The sequence below is a fragment of the Labeo rohita genome, chromosome 7, assembly GCF_022985175.1.
Source record: "Labeo rohita strain BAU-BD-2019 chromosome 7, IGBB_LRoh.1.0, whole genome shotgun sequence".
Taxonomy (NCBI): Eukaryota; Metazoa; Chordata; class Actinopteri; order Cypriniformes; family Cyprinidae; genus Labeo; species Labeo rohita.
The window spans coordinates 23,679,763-23,693,511 of NC_066875.1; positions in this window are offsets into that span (position 1 = coordinate 23,679,763).

The following is a 13,749-nucleotide window of genomic DNA, read 5'->3' on the forward strand; positions in this document are numbered from 1 at the left end:
ATGTCTGTGATAACAGCCCAGTTTGCTGTATCACCACCTCCCACTACATGCCTCATTTAACTTGCTCAAAAATCAGTTTCACATAATGTGATTTCAAATCACACGTGTGCTGCTTAAACCAGCTTAATCTGGTTTGTTGGTTTAGCTGTTTAATGTCACCTCACCTGACCATCTGAAAAAATGGCTAAAATTGCTCTACAATCACCTACTCTAGGACCATCAAGAACCAGATTAGGCTATTGAATGTGCTGATGCTGTTTAAGCCCCTTGATGTGGCACTGCATCCTTAAAGGGGTCATCGGATGCAAAGTTCACTTTTTCATGTTGTTTGGACATTAATGTGTGTTGGCAGTGTATGTATAAATCTACCCTATAATGATACAAATCCATGCAGTGCTCAGACATCTGAGCCGCTGAAGATGCAGTGGATTACGTTTGTTTGTGAAGGGAATGCGCCTCCCGATCTACATAAATGCGTCTATGTTTGCGCAAATCATTCGTGATCCAGCTTCACCTACAGCAGAAGTGAGTATAAGGGTTTTTTAATGAATCTCTGCAATCACCTTTCCTAATAACGTGCTAGTTAGCAAGTTTAGTGGCTAAATGCGGCTAAAGTAAACAGGCTCGTCACTCCACAGAGAGAAGAGAGGGGCGGGGCGAGCAGAGCTCATTAACATTTAAAGCAACCTCGACCAGAACAGGATGATTTTTGCAGAGCTGATTTTGGCGAGGTAAAAAGGGTGTTTTACACAACCATTGAGAATTTTTAACCAAAGTATATTATAGACTTTTCATTAAGATCCTAAAGAATCATATCAACTTGTGGAAAATGGGCATCCGATGACCCCTTTAAGATGATCCCCAGACAAAAACACAGAATGCATCTTACCTCAAATAAATACAATAGCAGAGTAAACAGCAGAAGATTATCCTGCCATACCTTGCCTGAAGGAATCTGAAATAGCAGGTGACATTTAATTCTCACTGTCTCAGTGGACCACTAAACCCGAAATGTGATGTTTGACAGGTTGAGTTTTGTCATAATTAAAAACACTGTGCCTGAAATGAGCTGCAAAGAATTAAAATAAATACCCAGGAAGGTCAAATAAACTCATGGAGATTTAAATGTCACATCTCTTGAGAATCTACTAAAGAGACTTGAAAGCCACGCCAGGACTAATGAGCAACTGCATGTAAAATACACAGCTGTGGTTCTCCTGTAGAGAACCGTGGGCTTTTATGTAATAATTTCATGTGCAATAAAAGCATTTAGCTTTTGTATTAAAATAATGCCCTTCTAAGAAAATAGTTTTTATCAGTGTGTCTCTGAATAGAGAGTAATCATTCTGTCCGTGTCCTATCTGACATCCTCCTATGAAATCATATTACAGGTCAGAGAATAGCAGGCAAAGACAAAGTAAATACGGTCTGTGGTGAATGAACCGACTGACCACCGCAGAAATAGGGAGCATTTAAGCTTTTGTGAGTGAGCGTCTTATTTGCAGAACTGGGACATTGTGACTTGTCATATTCCTTTCTGGGTCTGTAGTTCCATTATTGTTGTCTTCGACAGCACAAAAGCATATCTGTAGAACACCCTGTGGTCTTTCAGTGACAGAGTAATGAGAGACTTTATGAGAGCGTGAACGTGAAAGAGATTTCTGTGTACAGATGTGCTGAGAGATGGCACACAAAAGAAACTGAAACGAACAATATGGACAGCAGTGCACTGATGCCAAATGAAGATCTCCAAAATCATTTAAATGCCTGCCTTCTGTCAATCATCTGTTTGACCATCATTGAGAAACATCTGGGTATGAAGGGAATACAGACAATAACAAGATGGTACAAAACCTACTTGAATTCACCAAAATAGATAATCATAATCATGGTGCTTGTGTTATGCCAAACAGTAACAGATGTGTTCTCTCCCCACCCACTTACATCATCATACACTCACTCGCTCTCTCTCTCTGCTCACCTCATTCACAAATACTCACTAATTCATGTTAATTGCAAGAAGTGGGGACCATAGGCATATCACATGAATGACGGTTTTGGAAGCAGCACATAATTATAGGCTGAAGTTTTTGGTCTTCCTGCTCATCATTTTCACTTGGCTTTCACATATTTCCTCACAGGAAGCAGCCGTCCTTCCCACAAAAGAAAGAACGAAAGAAAATGAAAAACCCATCTTTGCCCAAACTCCATTTTTATCTGAATTTCTTTTTTATATACACATACAATGTTTTGCTGTGAAGGTGGATTGAAGGTGGTGGGAGTGAATAACCAGCGCTCTCTCCACCCTCAATACTACGACTGAGGTGAGTCCCTTGAGCAAGGCACCCCCAACTGCTCCCCGGGTGCCGCAGCGATAGCAATATGGCTGCCCACTGCTCTGGGTGTGTGTTCACGGTGTGTGTGTGTGTGCACTTGGATGGGTTAAATGCAGAGCACAAATTCCAAGTATGGGTCACCATACTTGGCCACACATCACGTCCTTTCCTTTCCTTTCCTTTCATTATGTAGTAACATACATTGCCTTAATCAAAAGTGTTCATTAATTTAAGCATTGCGTGTTACTATTTCAATGTGATTTTTTGTCATTTTGACAGATGATAAATTTTATTTACCTGTGAAAATATTCATTCTGGACCCCTCACACCCAGCCCACTTCCTCTTTGAACTGTTGCCATCCGGTCGGCGCTACAGAGCATGGAGTACCAAAACAGCCAGACACAGAAAAAGCTTCTTCCCTCAGACCATCTACCTCATGAACAATTAAATGTTTCCCCCACCGTGCAATAAAACGCGCAATACCGCTGTCCATACCTATATTTATTATAGATATGCTATCGCTTTAACATATCATTCATAGATTAAATTCCCTTGTATAATTTGTATATGGAACATCTGTACTCACATTATATTGTCTATTGTGTATTGTCTTTAACATATTTATTCTAATCACTTGTTTATTTGTCTATTGTTTATGTCTCTTCATATATTTATTCTGATCACTTGTTTATTTTGTTATCTGTGTCTTGTCACTTGTGATCCTGTCTGTGCACTGGAAGCTTCTGTCACCAAGACAAATTCCTTGTGTGTGTAAGCACACTTGGCAATAAAGCTCTTTCTGATTCTGATTCTGATTCTGAAAAAGACGTGAGAATTTGAGGAGAAAAACTGGAGATTCATCAAGCATTCCAGGGAATTATTAATGGGATATATAGTAAATTAAATCAGGAGAATATTGTCATGTTTCGTATTATTACAGCAAAAGGGAAAACAGAAAATAATCATGAGGAAAAGAATGCAGCGACTGAAAAAAGCTCTTGCCATAGATTTTCTTGTTATATGTCACGTTAAAATACTAAGTGTTACGTTATTCTCATATGTCTAAAAAATAAAACATGAAGGAAAATTGACAGCTCATTCAGTCAGACAGATAGGTAAGCTTTATTTCTAGAGCAACCTTATGTTTTGACATGATTTGTTTCAGTCTTTAGGAATAGAAGTTCCTCAAACCGGAAGTGCCACCCATAATTCAAAACGCAGCAGGCTTTTCCAGGAATACGGTGGAGAAGGATAACACTATGCAGGTATATCCCATACTAATATATATAGAAGAAGTATAAAAGACAAGCTGCGTTCACACTAGCAGCGGCTTTTGTTGCTGCATGTTGCCAGGGGCTGGCAATGAGGTTGCTAGTGGGTGTTCTCACTACTGGTTGCCTTTACAGTGAATCAGGTTTCTTGCCTCTAAAAACAAACATTTTGGAGGCAAAAGACTACAAACAAAAATGAAAGAGAAGCAGAGCCTACTTTTTTTTCATTGCGTATGTTTATCTACAGCTGAGAGGAGAATGATCACATGAGCTCTACCGTCTTTCCTATTTGCTCCCGAAAGTCGCTCTTCATTTGCATGAAGTTGAAGGATTCTGAACTTTTGCTGCATTCAGGCCATCTTGTAATTCCGAGATGAAAACACGTGACATTCTACTCTATCTGGAATTATGAGTTTCTATGGCAACACTATCAAAGCCAAAGCCCTCACATGCTCCTGAACTCGTAATTCCAACTTGTAAACTCGGAATGTTCTGAGAGTTACGACTTGGACCACTGACAGATGTACCACGTGACCGCCGCCAGGCTCCTTTTGGCGCTACCTCTGAGTCCAACAACATGGAAAGCTATGAGTAAAATGTTGATCACACTACAAACAAAACAAAACTATAATGCTATAAGAAACAAAAAAGATTCATTCATTGTTTACCTGGGTCTTTAGCTCACGTGTTGTCATCTCGGAATTACGGTAATTACCACATGAGGTGAAGGCAGCATTTGTCGCGTCGCTGAACACGCCCCATCCGGTCGCCAACGCCTCTGTCGCTCTTGCCGCCAGCTCTGCATTGAAATGAATGGGATCGCGTTGCTTTTTCATTGCGTGTCGCTTGTAGGCACGTCCTGATTTTGCTGAGTTAGATGTATTCCTGGGTCAAATCTTGTTGGCCCTGGAACAAGATTTTAATCCAAAAAATTAATCTTGACCACATCCCTGCACCTAAACCTAACCTTACCCATGAGTAATCCCTAAAATCAGTGGAAATGATAGATGAATGACACTGATGTACAAGCACCAAACACTGATTGTAAGCCTAAACTTCACAAAAACTATAAACTGTTTTTTTCAAATCTGATTGGTTAATCACAATGTTGTTCCAGGGTCAACAAAGATGTTGATCCAGGAACATGTCGTACTTGGTAAAATCAGGTTCTGCTCGCTTGTAGAATGGGGTTTAGTTTAGAAAATAGAAGAAACCTATACACAAAAAGAGTCTGTATATACACACAAATGCAAAACGTTCTGAACACATTCAGAACACACATAACCCAGTGTTATACCCTTTTATGCACTATAAAAAAAAAAAAAAATTAGAAAAACAGAAAATTACATTTTCTGCCATTTTCCATTAAGCTCACAGATGGACTTTTTTTTTTTTTAATCAATGCAGAAAAGGTGAAAACTTTGAAGTTGAAGTTTGCTCTGACCCTTTTAGTAGAACGCCTCAGTGTTTATTTATTCCATACCATTCTTTCAGGTAAGTGAATTTCACTTAATTGAAACTTATTTGTACCCCCTATTACTCTACATAATAAATTGCTTGTGATGTTCCTCATTTGTTAGTCACTTTGGATAAAAGCATCTGCTAAATGACCGAATGCAAATGTACATCATTTCTATGTTTACAGTCAAGGGATAGTTTGAACGCTTTTTCTCTCTAATCCCCCAACAGTACAGTTGTTTATGCCATTGGTTTGTAGGTGTTTTACTCACCATTCCACAAAGTTCTCTGTACTCTGCCTCGACTTTTTGTAACCTGCAGATAACTGCACCATCCAGCAACTTGAGGTCGGTATGGCCGGTCTGGCCTGGAGGATGTCAGTACTGCTGGTGCTTATGGGGGAGGTGTTGTGAGATTGGCAGCTACAGTATGTGGGCTGAATGACTTGCTTTTAGGGGCTGTAGCTATAGGCAACCATGGTTCTGGGGAGATGGAGGTGTAGGGTAATTGCACCTACAAGGGTGGCGAGTGGTTGTAGAGAAATAGGGTGGTGAATCACAAGGGGACTTGTACTGCACCAATTGAATGTTAGTCCTTTCTAGGTTCTCTGCTCTCCTACAGCTCCATACTACTTTTTTTCTCTTTCAGTCAGTCCTTTATCTTCCTGTAAGAGGTTTTGCTCTCCATTATGTTCAATTCTCTTTGTACACGCTTTACCCTCATATGACCATTAAAGGCTTCATTGAAGTTTACATCCACGGTCACACTATAGCGGTTTTGTTATTGCATGCTTATGAATAGGCATAAGGTCAACATGAAAGCAAGTGTGCTTGTGTTCCAGTGTCCTTCAAATGCTTTGAATGATCCTGCAGCACATGCAACAGGTGCCTTTGTGGCCTAATTAGAGGCCAAGACAAGTGACTCTTGAGTCATCAATTACTGAATAATGTATGATTAGTCTCAGACAAAACTCTCTAGACAGTTAAAGCCATCAAGCCATAATAACCCAAAATTACCCAGTCACATTTTACAAGAATGTTAGGTCACATTTCACAGTAGTGAGTAATTGCATGCTTAGATTCTGACTAATACTGTAACATACTAATATCCATGCTGGGCAGTGATAAATAAATGCAGTCTTTTTATAGTGGCATGGTGGTAATTCAGCTAGTGTCGTAAGTTACATATTTTGCATACTTAATAATTATACAAAAATACATACATGGATATTTTAGCTTGGTAAAGTAGCTTTAGCACACTCTGAAAAATAAAGTTTCCAAAAGGGTGTTTTCACAGTGCTCCCATAGAAGAGCCATTTTTGGTTGCCCAAAGAACCTCTCAGTGAACCGTGTCTTAATGTGAAGAAAATTTAAAAAAAAATCTAAAGAACATTTTTCCACTTTGAAAAACCTTTTGTGCAATGGAAAGTTTCCATGGATGTTTAATGTTCTTCATGGAACTAAATATAAAAATAAAGATCCTTTATTTTTTAAGAGTGCAAGGCTAATAGCTGTTTATAATTACACATAAATACTGTTTTTTTTTAATTGTAGATAAATATGTCAGCATGTAATGTATATACAATGTAATTAGTATGGATGGACATCCTGATGTAAAGCATTACTGAATCTGTTTTAACATTTCATCCCCACTTACTTTCATATTCATGCCCATTTTTTAGTCAGTGCTTTTAAAATCATACCGACTAGCTTTTCAAAAGAAAAAAACGTCCACTCTGCTTTTTCTGTGTTAAGAGTCAGCACCTTCTTAGTCTCTAATTTAAGTGGGCTGTAAAATGGGCTACAGTCTGCAAGGAGAGAAATAGCTATTATGTAAGTTTGTCCACCAGCTTTCTTAATCTTTTTTCCCCTCAACAGATGTAGAAAAAATGACACCTAAATCCCTGACTAGAAAGCATCAATCTACTGTCAGCATTTGATTGGTGGTGACTTTTAAGCATAGTGATGATGGATCATGAGGTGTCTGATAGAGCTAACATGTGTTCACTCTTCACCTCTGCAGGGACTCTGACTATTCACACCACTGAGAGTTGGCCTTTTCCCCTATATATATACTGTATATATATACTTTTTTTCTCAGTCTGGGAAGCTTACAGATTTATTCTGCTCAAATGTAGCATTTTTTTTTTTTTTTTTTTTTTTTTTTTTTTGTTTAGTTCAAGGTTTTATGGTTTTAGATGTTCCTTGATATTTACACATACAGAAAACACTCTAAATCATTACTCTGACTAGGCTTATTATCTGAAGCACAATCATAACAACCTCAATGTTATGAAATGGAGTGATGCGGCTGCCTCTGTCCTCCACAGAAGAGAGCTGTATCTGGATGAAATATAAATAGGGGAAAATGCAACCTATGGGTGACCGTTGCCATGGTCTGCAGAGATTGTGCCATTAAACTGTAAATGTCTTATTGGATTAGCAGTCAGAGATCTAATGTACAAACCTGTGATGGACAAAATGATGCCCATTCTGCAGGGAACGCTTCTCAGATTACACACCAGCTCGCTTTTGCACCTACAGCATCAAAACATGTTTTAAAAAGATGATTCTTCGCATTTTACATCTATCCGTGAAAAGTGTCACTTGGCTACTTATATAAACAGCCTTTCAGCAGTAAGCTATAGCAACTGGCAAGCTTTTTAAATAACCACTTATCAAAAGAAAACAGTTCAAACAGGGTAATTATTAGGCAGAGCCAGAATAAGAATGTCGCTGCTGAGGGAAATTAATGTCCACGAAGCGGTCTAGACGATTAATTTGGTTCTATCTCTTTTCATATCTTTCTCATCACTGCCATCTCGTGGTTGTATAAAGAGACACTATGGGGTCGATTCCTTGATAGAGCTTGTGAATTACGAAGAATTCATCCAAGATGTTTGTGTCTTTCTTTCTTCAGTCGTAAAGGAATTATGTTTTTTGAGGAAAACATTTCAGGATTTCTCTCCATATAATGGACATGGACATATATGTTGCCCCCGAGTTTAAACTTCCAAAATGCAGTTTAAATGCAGCTTCAAAGGGCTCTAATAATCAAAGAAGAAGGGTCTTATCTAGCGGAAAAAAAAAAAAAATCAATTTATTTACTTTTTAACCTCAAATGCTCATCTTGTCTAGCACTGTGTTAGCTCTGCGTCAATACAGTTAGGGTATGTCGAAAAACTCCCATCTTATTTTCTCCTCCAACTTCAAAAAAGTCCTACATTGCTTTTTACCTTTTTACCTTTTTTTTTTCTTTTTTTTTTTTTTTTGTAAAGGGCGTTTGACCTTCTTTGCATGTTCACTTTTTAAACACTGGGTCGGGACATCTGCAACAATGTAAGATGATTTTTAAGTTGAAGTAGAAAATGAGATGGGAGTTTTTTGACATACCTAACTGTCATGAACTGGAATACACAGAGTACATGCAGAGCTAGACCAGCATTTAAGGTTAAAAATTATATCTGATCGTTTCAATAGATAAGACCCTTCTTCCATGCTACATTTAAACTGCATTTTGTAAGTTCAAACTCAGGAGCACCATAGTAGTCCACTATATGGAGAGAAATCCTGAAATGTCTTCCTCAAAAAAGATCATTTCTTTACGACTGAAGAAAGAAAGACATGAACATCTTGGATGACAAGGGTGAGTACATTATCTGTAAATTTTTGCTCTGGAAGTGGAGTTTTCCTTTAAAGGGGTCATCGGATGGCCATTTTCCACAAGTTGATATGATCCTTTAGGGTCTTAATGAAAAGTCTCTAATATACTTTGGTTAAAAATTCTTAATGGTTCTGTAAAACACCCTTTTTACCTTGTCAAAATCAGCTCTGCAAAAATCATCCTGTTTTGGTCGAGGCTGCTTTAAATGTTAATGAGTTCTGCTCGCCCCGCCCCTCTCTTCTCTCTGTGGAGTGACGAGCCTGTTTACTTTAGCCGTGAAACTTGCTAACTAGCAAGGAAATTAGGAAAGGCGACTGCAAAGATTCATAAAAAAAACCCTTATACTCACTTCTGCTGTAAGTGAAGCTGGATCACGAATCATTTGCGCGAACATAGACGGATATATGTAGATCAGGAGGCGCATTCCATTCACAAACAAACTTAATTCACTGCATCTTCAGCGGCTCCGATGTCGGGAGTAAATGACGACCACTATGTTCATCATTACATTCAGCAACACAACACCTCAATCACTCAATCTGAGATATTCTTGTCTAACTTACATCCCTGCTCCGGCATCGAAACAATGGAGGTCGGACTGTTACAGTTGATTTAAGGCGGATCTGAGGTAAGACACTTATGTCAATCAACTATCGTGGGAGCAGCATCTGAGAATGACTTGATATGAAAAAGGGGATATTATTTTTACAGGTTAATTAAAAACCACTGCATGGATTTTTATCATTATAGGGTAGATGTGTGCATACACTGCCAACACACATTAATGTTCCAAAAACATGTAATAGTGAAATTTGCATCCGATGACCCCTTTAAAAACTACCACTAAGCGAAGAAATGCTACAATTACTACAATTTACTACCTATGAACTCTATATGCAGTGTTGGGAAGGTTACTTTGGAAATGTAATAGGTTACAGATTACAAGTTACTTGATTTAAAATGTAATAAGTAGTGTAACTTTTCAATTACTTTATTAAAGTAATGTAACATTACTTTTAATTACTTTTTGATTACTTTTCTAAATTTCTAATATTTTCAACTGTTAATGATTTTGAAACATTTAAACTAGGCAGAGTTAACCTTAGTAGCACTCGACACTGATTACTGTCAGACTTTCAAAATCCTTTATCACTTGAATTAAGATTATAATAAGTAAGGGATAATATACATTTTTACTTTGCGATAACAACCGGCTGAATGGACATTACCTCACACAGCTGCTGGATAGATTATTTAGATGTCTTGTGTCAAAATAATTAGACATGAAACACTGATCTGAGTTGAAATATTTGAACACAAAACTTCCATGAAGAAATCAGTTGCTAGCAAACGGCAAGTTAAAACTAGACATTTTAGGGACACAGTGCAGTCATACCAGTTTTCTTACACAACATTTCACCACATAAATAATTAAGTAGTAGTACTAGTTTGTTATCTTATAATCCATTACAGTGTACAAAAAAAAAAAAAAAAATGGCAGCAGTAGAGCAAGTCTATGATACCAGGATGACAGAATTAAGAAATTGTCCACATAATATTGAATTAAGCTTTAATATTTTATGAGCTAACCAAACGCAAAGCTTCCACCAAGAAAAATTATCAAGCATACAGCACTGACTTAAGTTGCCCCGATTGAGCCTGAGTTGTAATAATTTAATTTAAAGCACAGCCACCACAAATTCAGACTGTTTTTTTTTTTTTTTGGGGGGGGGCTTTTTATGCTTTTTATTGTGATAGGACAGTAGAGAGATGACAGGAAAGAGCCGGGAGGAGAGAGGGGAGTGGGATCGACAAAGGACCTCGAGACGGGAATCGAACTCGAACTTGCGCTATATGTCATAACAAAATCATAACATAAGTAACATCATAACAAGAAAGAGTTTAATAGATACTGGGTTTGAAATCAAATGTTTGCATAGTTTGCAAAACACAAGCATCTAACAATGCCTTGGGAAAAAAAAATCTTAAAAAATAAAGTTTAGGCATAAACCCAAATAGGAAATAAAACAGTTATCAAATAAGCATGTGTCCTATTCTGTGTCCTAAACTCCTGAAACATTGGTGTCTCATTTTAGAGCAGTCAATGCAATTTATGAAAGAAGTCAATTAAATCTGTAAGTAGGAGGTGGGTGTGCGAAAATATTCAGATGTAATCCCCTTTGTAATCACTGGCATTTTTCAAAAGTAAATGTAATTTAATTACACATTTTTTTCTCAGTAACTGTAACTAATTACAATTACATTTATTTTGTAATTAAATTACGTAATTCTGTTACATGTAACTAGTTACTCCCCAACACTGTCTATATGACACAGTTAATTATTAGGAATAGTATTATTAATTGTGCTAACTACTATTATATTGTGTTTTTAATGTTTACACAGCTTTTACTTTACTCTGAGTCCACACAGAGAACGAGCTTGCTTAACTGCCTTAAGCTCCACCTAGCGTCTGATAGCGAAATAGCATCAACATCAAAGCAACAACTAAAAACATAAAAAAAAGCTTCTTTTTTTTTAATAATATTTATATGATTTATATATATCCTGAATATGATTGTCCCTCTGTACTATATTTAATATACTAATATAATACACTTTTAACATACCTCCTGTATGTACACAATCAATAAATTAAATGTTTTTGGATGAATTTTGGAAGAACACTGTCACCACTGTTAATCAAGTATTGCTTATGTTTTGACTTTTCTGAGAGGCCTTGCCAGTAAACAACTTGGCAGTGTATAAATGTGGGTACATCATTGTAAGAGCTCTGACTCAGCTCACAGAGCCCTGTAAATTACCTGAAAATACACACTTAGAAGCTCGCAGTTGCTTTGACCTTTATAAAAGCATCCCCAGTGCTCTAGAAGGCATAATATGTTTTATATATTCATCTGAGAGCAACCTCCTGACATTTTAAAAAGTTTCATTAAGCTACATCGAAGTTCATTTATATACATACGTTTATCAGTGATTTACTGAATTGACTCTTAAGTGTGATTAATATAGGAAATTGATAAAGAGTTACTTCACCAAAAAATGAAAATTCTGTCATTAATTACTCACCAGTTCCAAACCCATAAGACAGAGGTTCGAAGACATTTCACAAATCAAGACATTTTTGATGAAATCCAAGAGAAATCCTATTAGAGAAAGCATAACGGCTGACTTGGATCACGTGTCTCTTAATAACCAATCATATTACAGCCTTGATGTCACTGAATTCAGTCAGTGTTGTGCAAAACTCAGTTGCCATTTACATATATAAATGAATGAGAAGTGCCGTAAGCTGAATCCCACTTGCAGGGTTGTCAGGTTTTTACAACAAAACCCGCCCAATTGCTACTCAAAACTAGCCCAAAAGTAGCCCAATCGTATTTGGAAGGGGTTCCCTCAGTAGAAATCATGGTCTGGGGGTCAAATACACATTTTTTTGGTAGGGTTTTCCTGGTAAATTCACATTCCAGGGGCTAAATATGACGTTGCTGGGGTCACTTAACTCACGGACATGAAAAACAACCTGCGGCAACAGTGTTAAAGTAGCCCAATTCCATGGGAAAACCGTGGACTTGGCAACACTGCCCACCTGTCGCAAAAAAATCAGTGAATTCTTTTATAAAACAACAATTTTTTTAAATTGTAAACTCTAAAAATAGTTCAATCCAAATTCATTAAAAGCCGTTCAAAGACTTTCCTATTTGGGATATTTTTGTATTCAGTAAAATATACATCAGTTTATTGTACCTATGGACAAATAAAGGTGTTAGATGTATTTGGATTTTTGATATTTCAGCTCTGCATTATCACATTAAGTGTGATATTTGTCGGCATTTTTCAAGAATGTGACAAAATGGTACAGGAGATCTTTGACACACCATCTGTCCTTTTCTTTGGCAAGAAAATATTTTAAAAATTTGCAGGTTTCTCCATTTATCTCCAAGATTGCCATTGACCCTGGTGACTGGCTAAATGTCAGTAAATGGAAGGAAAACAGTGAAGAGCTGAATGGATGTTACAAATGAGAATAAGCTGAATGAGAGACTTTGCCTTTGTAATAGATTAAATATAAAGCTCAAATTCTTAATGAACTGATATTTATATGGCAAATTTTCCAAGTGTTATTGGATATTTGTTAGTGGATATTGTTTGGCTATTTACTAACATGCTGATATCCAAACTGCATAAAAATGCTTATTTTAAAGAAAAACGTCAGATGGATTTAGAGGCTTTTGCGTCTGAGCTCTTCATACACTGACCAATATTATAAATGCAACACTTATGTTTTTTGCCCCCATTTTTCATGAACTGAACTCAAAGATCTAAGACTTGTTCACAAATCTGTCTAAATCTAGTTAGTGAGCACTTCTCCTTTACCGAGATAATCCATCCACCTCACAGGCATATCAAGATGTTGATTAGTCAATGGCTGTGTGAAGTTGCTGGATATTGGCAGGAACTGGAACACGCTGTTGTATATGCCGATCCAGAGCATCCCAAACATGCTCAATGGATGACATGTTCAGTGAGTATGCTGCCCATGCAAGAACTGGGATGTTTTCAGCTTCCAGGAATTGTGTACAGATTCCTGCAACATGGGGCCATGCATTATCATGCTGCAACATGAGGTGATGGTCGTGGATGAATGGCACAACAATGGGCCTCAGGATCTCGTCACGGTATCTCTATGCATTCAAAATGCCATCAATAAAATGCACCTGTGTTCATTCGCACACCCGCCCATACCATGGGCCACTTGATCCACAACGCTGACATCAGCAAACCGCTCACCCACACGATGCCATACACGTCTGCCATCTGCCCTGTACAGTGAAAACCAGGATTCATTTCTCCAAAGTACCAGATGCCATCGAATGTGAGCATTTGCCCACTCAAGTCGGTTACGACGATGAACTGCAGTCAGGTCGAGACCCCGATGAGGACACAGATGAGCTTCCCTGAGACACTTTCTGACAATTTGTGCAGAAATTCTTTGCTT